Source organism: Tupaia chinensis, unplaced genomic scaffold (genome assembly GCF_000334495.1).
Source record: "Tupaia chinensis unplaced genomic scaffold, TupChi_1.0 Scaffold000047_1, whole genome shotgun sequence".
NCBI lineage: Eukaryota > Metazoa > Chordata > Mammalia > Scandentia > Tupaiidae > Tupaia > Tupaia belangeri.
The window spans coordinates 7,920,282-7,928,196 of record NW_006159505.1 but is presented as its reverse complement, the minus strand read 5'-3'; the positions used below and the strand labels follow the sequence as shown (position 1 = coordinate 7,928,196).

General features: G+C 42.5%; 1 long non-coding RNA gene across 4 annotated transcripts in view; it reads right to left on the bottom strand.

Moving 5' to 3' along the window:
- LOC102491912 (uncharacterized) overlaps window positions 1–7,915 on the bottom strand; it is a 40,402-nt gene that overhangs the window by 5,503 nt on the left and 26,984 nt on the right. The window contains exon 4 of one of the 4 annotated variants that reach the window (XR_001370966.2): window positions 7,586–7,715. The exons of the other annotated variants lie outside the window; for them this stretch is intronic. This is a non-coding gene — a long non-coding RNA (uncharacterized LOC102491912). Of the gene's footprint in view, window positions 1–7,585; window positions 7,716–7,915 lie in introns of those variants that run through there. 4 annotated transcript variants of the gene reach the window in all.

Sequence of the window (7,915 nt, the reverse complement as noted above, 5' to 3'; positions counted from 1 at the left end):
ATAAAATAAATAATTATAAAAAAGGAAATATTTATGTTTTGTTTTTTTAAAAAAATCCTTAAGGTTTTATATTGAAAACCCCTTTGTTACAGATAACTTAAAAGAGTAAAGAATTTAGGAAAGTTTTGAGGTATCACATTTCTCATATTGCATACAAGAAAATTGATACTGACAAAGAAACCAAGTAAATTTTTATTTAAATGAAAAAAATAAGATAAAAAGGAGAAAATGGGAGGAATTCTATCCAATTTAAGACTTACTATGCAACCATCGTCATCAAGACATGGTACTGATGGAGTGAAGACACAGATCAACAGAAGAGAAATAAGAACACAGAAATAGACCCACACAGAGGCGTGGTGATTGGGACACTGGATTCCCACATGGCCGGCCATGGTTCAAGTCCCAGACCCAGCAACTTGAAAATCACTCCAGGTGCATGTGAATGAGTACCCAAAATCCCAAGAGAAGAATGGAGGAGAAGGAATTGCAGCGTGGCCATCCTCCCTCGGGGAATATTTCTCACTTTCCTTCTCACTGTCTCTATATAGCAAAAACCTAACATATTTTAAAAATTTTTTGAAAGACCCAGATGTATAGCCAATTAATTTTGGCTAAGTTGCAAAGGCAATTCAATGGAGAAAAAAATCTTTTTTAAGAAATGGTGCGAGAGTAGTTGGACACACATTGACCAAATGAATAAATAAAATTTTTTACAAAATGTATACTTTATACAAAAATTAACTGAAATTTTATATTTAAATCTAGAACATAAAAATTTAACACTTTTAGGGACCAGCAGTTGGTGTAATGGCTAATGTTGCTGGATTCCCATGTAGTCAACCACGGTTCGAATTCCGGACCTTGTGGCTTAAACTCAACGCCAGGCATGTGTGCGTGCATGCCCAAGATCCTGAGAGGAGAATGAAGGAGAAGGGATTGTGGTGTGGTCATCCCTCCTGGGGGGTGATTTCTTGCTTTCTGTTTCTCTGTGTCTCTCTTTCTGGCAAGTGTGCATGCCCTATAGCAAAAACCTCTCCAAAAAAAAAAGTAACGCTTTTAGAATAAAACAGTACCTAGAACTTCAGTATCTAGAACTAGGTGGCAAGTTCTTATATATAACACCAAAAACAGTATTCATTTTTTTTTAAATTAGTAAATTGGGGTTGGCAGGTGGTGTGGTGGTTAAGGGCATTGGACTCTCACATGGCCAACCACGGTTCAAGTCTCAGAACTGGCGGTTTGCTTTCTCACTTTCCCGCTCTCTCTTTATCTTTCTCATTTTGCCCTTCTCTGGTCAAATTAAAATAAATAAAGTTAAGGGACCCACACTTAGCATAATGGCTATGTCACTAGACTCCCACGTAATAGACTGCGGTTTGAGTCTCAGGCCCAGTGGCTTAAACTCACGCCAGGCGCGTGTGAGTGCGTGCCCAAGATCCTGAGAGGAGAATGGAGAAGGGAATGTGGCGTGGCCATCCCCCCAGGGGGTGTTTTCTCGCTTCCTGTCTCTGCCTCTCTGTCTTTCTGGAGAGTGCATGCACCCTATACCAAAAACCTCTCCAAAAATACATAAATAAATAAATAAATAAAGTTAAATAAAATCATTCTTTTAAAAATTAGTAAATTGCACCTTATCAAAATTAAAAACTCTTTCTCTGTTAAAGATTCTATTTAGAGGATTTTTTTAAAAAAGCTACATAAGGGGAGAAAATATTTCCAGAAGAGGTGATATATATACCCCATCTCTTGATGGGAGAGGTGTCAAAAAAAAATGTCAGCCTTTTTCTTTTTTTCTATAGGTACATGAGCTCACTGGAGAGACAAAAAGAGAGAAGGAAAGTGAAAAACCACTCCAGAGAGGATGGCCATGCTGCAATCCTTTCTCCTCCATTCTTCTTTTGAGAATTTGGACATGCACACACACACACCCGGTGTAGTTTTTATGCCATTGGCTCCAGAACTCGAACCTTGCAGTCAGTCACATGGGATCCACTGCCTTAACCACCATGCCTGCTGCTGGCCTTACAGCATATTTTAAAACCCTCAGACCGCCACACAGGGTCTTTACCTTTGTTACTAGAGGATACATACAATAATTGAGAAAGTGCTTTTTCTATCCAGAAGGAAGAAGCTAAACTATCATGAAACACCCAAAGATGTTTCTACCAAGCACACACCTAACTTTGTAGAGCCAAACAGACATACTGCCTTCAATTTCCTCCGTTGGGTAAACAGTGTCGGGGGTGGAGGCTGGGAATTGGCCATTGCATGCCATCTACGTTTCTTAATCTTCCAAGGAAATGACACATGTAAATCAGACTTTCAGAGAAACACTTTTCTAGTATCAGATCTAACTGGGTCAAAATCCTTCGCTCATAATTTCTCTGTCTCTCTCACTTGTGGAGTAAATAAATAAACTTTAAAAACAAAAGAAAGGCATTGTTCTTCTATGCAAATATGCATCATGACTTTCCCAGCAACCCAATGTATTCTGCAAGTATGCTCAGGAAGGAGAGGCGTGAGATAGAAATGCAATCGAAAGACTTGAGGGAAGAAGGCAAACATTATAGAATATATTTGCTGTTAATTTTTAAAATACGTGGAGGATGCTGCTGTCAGTCTCTGAGATAACTTTCGTTTCAGTAACCTACAGAGCATCTGTCAAGTAATGGAGTTGAACTATGCTCTTGAAAGATGTTGATGGCTCTTAATGTTCAACATAATTTATGATGCAATGGAGAGCCCGGTGTTTGGAACCGGAGAGGACGTTGGGTCTGGCTCCACCTCTAATGAGTGGTATAACCCTGGCCGAGCTGCCTGGCCTCTCAGAGTCCATCCTGTCACCATAAATGGAGGAAATGGTTCTACTCGCTTCCTTTCCCGCGGCCTGCTGAGAGAAACACACGAGATGGAGTGCTTTCGGGAACACTGCATAAATGTTCATTGCTTCTATTTTTATTTTGGAGAAATGATAGGGCAAATTCTGCTCATTAAATTCAGATGACTTTTTTCGGGTTTTACTGCCAGTAAATGACCAAACCACAATGCCTATAAATAAGATAAATAAAGGAGTGCTTCGATTTTTCCCCCAACTCTTTGTTTTGAAAATATACAAACCTACAGAAGAGTTGAAAATGGACACCTGAATATTTTCTCTACATTTAGTGATTGTTAATAAATCTCTCTATATTTCTCTCTCTCTCTACTTTGAGAGTAAGTTATAGATGTCTTGACACGTCACCCACGTCTAAACACTTCAGCTTATATCTCCTAAGAATAAGGACCTTCTAGCCATTCAGGGAAACTGACCTGGATTTCTGTGTTCTAATCTTTGCTGCAGTCCACCTCATGACTTGCTTGACCAATACAACCTGGTGGAAGGACATTCTGGACATCCGAGGATAGGTCATGAGAGGTCTTGAAGCTCCTCTAGCCCTCCCCTCCCCCCAGGTCTCATAAAACATCACTCACTTTTGGATCCCTTACCATGCCGGGAGAAGTTCGAGCTACATCGATGCTATGAGTAGGGGCTCCCCTTAGTAGTCCCAGCAGCACTCCCTGCCACAGTCAGCATTAACCTGACTGAGCCTCCCTAGGTGGCCAGCCCTGTTGAGTCTACAGATGACACCTCTGCTGCCAGTCTGTCTGCAGTCACATGAGCAACCTCAAAGCTGAGCACTGGCAGGGGCCAGTGAACTCACAGAACATGGAGAAATAACAATAAACTGTTAAGTAGACTTCTTTTAGAGAGAGAGATTTTTGCTATAGGGTACGTGTACTTGTCAGAGAGACAGAGAGACAGAAAGTGAGAAATCACCCCCAAGGCAGATAGTCATGCTGCAATCCCTTTTCCATTCTTCTCTCAGAATCTTGGGCATACATGCACATGCACCTGGTGTGAGTTTTAAGCCACCGGGTCTGGGACACGAACCATAGTCAACTATGTAGGAGTTCAGTGACATAACCATTACGCCGTCTGAGTTTTCAGCTACCAAAGAATAAATTTCTGTTGTCTTCACCCACCAGGTTTGTGCCCCAGGAAAGGCACACACCTTGGAAACCAAAGGGAGGAAAGTGTTGGTCTCTCTGGCCCTTAGAGAATACAGACCTCTGAAATTGGAAGATGGCCCCGTTCCCATGCACCCAGACTGTGTTTGTTCTAGTCCATTCTGTTGCCAATAACAAAATATCTGAGTCTGGGTAATTTAACAGAACAGAAGTTTATTCAGTTCATAGAAGTCCATGATCCAAGTCCAGAGTCCTCCTCTATGAGGGTCTTGTTGCTGGTGCCTAACTCAGAGGAGCTTGAGCAAAGCAGAATGTGTGTATCATTCTCTCTTTTTGTAAACCCCTACAGGGGTTTCAGTAATGAGAGTCCCACCCCAATCAGCTCTCAAAGGTTCCACCTTTTAATCCCATAGATTAAGTGTCCTCTTAAAACCTTCACAAGACTGGGCCACAGGTGTCATGGTGGTTAGGGCACTGGACTCCCACATAGCCAGTGGCAATTCAAGACCCAGACCCAACAGCTTGAAAATCATGCCAGATGGGACTAGCAGGTGGCATAACGGTTGTCACTGGACTCCCACAGTCAACCACAGTATAAGTCCTGGACCCATAGGCTTAAAACTCACACCACACACATGTGCATGCATGCCCAAAATCCCAAGAGGAGCATGGAGGAAAAGGAATTGTAACATGGCCATCCCCTCTGGGGAGTGATTTCTCACCCTTTAATCTCTCTCTCTGTTTCTCCAGCAAGTGCGCACATCCTATAGCAAAAACTCTTTCCAAAAAAAAAAAGAAGAAAGAAAGAAAGAAAAAGAAAAGAAAATCACTTCAGTTGCATTTGCATGCATGCCCCAAATCCCAAATCCCAAGAGCAGAATGGAGAAGGGATTGTGGCTTGGCCATCCTCCCTGAAGAGTCATGTCTCACTTGCCCTCTCACAGTCTCTCTGGTGAGCACACATGACCTATGGTAAAAATCTAAAAATAACTAGATAAGAAAACTTTCACAACACAACCAAATTCCAGTATATGAACTTTCAGGGGACACAGTCAAACCATAGCAATACTTTTTAAACTTTTAATTGCCTCTTATAAAATAGTATATGCATAATCACATGAAAGGTGTAAGAAGGAATGCGATGAATAGCCGGTAAGCTCCAACTTGAGAAATGGCCTTCACAGATGCTAATGAAGACTCTGCCCACAGAGGAGGGTGTGTTCCACATGCCAGCAGTCTGCCTGCTACGCGGTTCCGTTGTGTACACACATAGCTTCTAACAACACGGGACTGGCTTTGAATGTTTTCAAATTTTACAGAAAGAGTAGAATCACTAAATTATGCATTCTTCTGAATTCTTCAGAAGAAGCCGTTTTATTTTTCACTCGATATTGCATTTATAACGTTCATCTGTGTTGGTACTTGCAGCTCTAGCTCACTGCTTTGACTGCCGCAGAGTATTCAAGTGTAAGAATCCACCACACTTGGGGCCGGTGGGTGGTGTGGTGGTTAAAGGCCCTGGATTCCCACATAACTGACTGTGGTTCAAGTCCTGGACCTGATGATGTGCTTTCTCGCTTTCCCTTTCTCTGGTGAAATGGAGAAAATAATAACAAATGGAATTAAATAATTTTTTTAAAAAAAGAATCCATCATACGTATATATCCATCCCCTGCTAATTAACACTTAGACTTGTAAACTTTCAAACTTTTTTTATTTCTCTAAAAATTCTTTGATTTGTCTTTTTATTGGGAAATATTTCAAATAGTTCTAGCATTTCTTAAAATGAACACCTGCATACCTGTCCTGGCTTGGTCAAATCCCAGCACTACAGACCTGTTTCACACCTTGTTTATGAAGCACATTACAGATACCGAGGGAGATTCCTGTGTCATCTCCCTAGACTGGTACATCCATGCAGACTTCATTGCAGTATTGTTTCTTATAGTGAAACAGGAAACAGAAAAAAAATATATCTCAACGAGGGATGGTAAATAAATGAACAATGGTTCCATCCAATGTCTGTACTGCTTTGAAATGAACTAGAGCCGGGTGAGAAAAAATGAGAACATCAAATATATAGAGCATGCTATATGGAGTATATAGAGTATACTCTGTATGGATCATGATAATATTCATATCCTTTGTTTGTTTACAAGCCAGAGGGTGCATTTGCTCGCCAGAGAGAAATAGAGGACAGAGAGAGAGAGGAAGAAAGCACCCCCAATGGGGTATAGTCATGCTGCAATTTCTCTCCTCCATTTCTTCATTCTGTTGGGGGTTTGTACACACATGTGCACACTCCCAGGGCCTTTTGCAAGCTGCAAGGGTTGGGATTCGAACTGCACAGTCGGCCATGTGGGATCTGGCTCCCTTAACCACTTGGCCATGGAACCAGCCCATCATGTCTATTTTCTTTGAAGAGAAATTTTTGCTATAGGGCAGGACAGAGAGAAAGAAAGCAAGAAATCACCCCCAGGGAGGATGGCCACACTGCAATCCCCTCTCCTCCATTCTCCTCTCAGGATTTTAGACACACCTGTACACATGACTGTGTACATTTTAAGCTGCTGGGTCTGGGACTCTAACCACTGTCAACTACATGGGAATTCAGTCACATAACCATTATGCCATCTGCTGGTCTCCATCATGCCTATTTTAAACACACTTAACCACATTCGAAATTGCTTATGAAGCACGCCTGTAAGGCATGTGCATTAAAACAAGCATAGAGAATAAGTCCTGCCTTTCTCCTTTCGGGGTTGTGAGATTTATTTCAGGAAGCCAAGGCTCTTCTGGATGCAGGAGATAAGAAGTCTGAGCTCCTCTCTTGGCCTTAGCGTCATTTTCTCACTAACCTCTGCACTATGACAGCCAAGTGGAGGAAGAAGCAAATGTGCAGACTGAAGTGTGAAAGAAGAAAGATGAGGCAGAGGTCCGAGAAAACAGCCAGCATGTGCGCCTCTGGAGGCCACAGCAGCAGAAACAGAATGTCAGAGGCCCAGGATGCTGGTACAGATTGAACCATAAGCTGCTGTGGACTTCGTCTCTCCATGGATCTAACATAACTTGCATCGCCATCAGATTGCCAAGACCTCCTCTGAGAGAGACCCACATTGCTCATACCAAAACAGCCCCTATGGTCCTTTGCCTTGGACCTGTGACATTCTGGGATAGTGTCGTTACTTGTGCCCAAGTGTAATACGTGTATAATAAATCACCTCTTCTGTCATTAAAAAAAAGAAGAAGTTTGAACTCAAGGGGAAAATAGCGGTCACCAGGAAGCAGGGTGGGAGGAAATCATGAATAGGAGGAGATTGCAGGGACAAAACGGGCCATGCGTTCGTGGGAGGATGAATCGCTGTCAGGGCTGAACTCAAAGTCTGAAAGTCACCATGTTTGCCCAGATTGGCCCCTCTCCACACAAAATAAACACTGCCACCTTGGTGCCTTAAAGAAGACAGGCCATGGGGCCAGCAGGTGGTGTAATGGTTAAGGTGCTGGATTTCCAAGTGGCCAACTACAGTTTGAGTCCAGACATGCACCTTGAAACTCACACCAGGTGTGTGTGCATGTGTGTCCAAAATCCCCAGAGGAGAATGGAGGAGTAGGAATTATGGCATGGCCATCTCCGCTGAGGGGTAATTTTTGCTTTCCATTTATCTCTCTCTTCGGTAATTCCATGCATCCTGTAGCGAAAATCTCTAAAAAAAAGAAAAGAAAAAGAGGTGGAAAGAGAGAGTATTACATCGTGCTCCAAGGAGGGGACTCTGTGCTGACCCTGGTACAGGGCACGTGGTAAGGGGTGGGGAAACATATTTAAGTAATTGAACAAAATCCAGCTCGGCGCATCACAATCACCTGGGAAGATTTTTTTCCAATGCCGGTCCCCACCCTGAAGGTT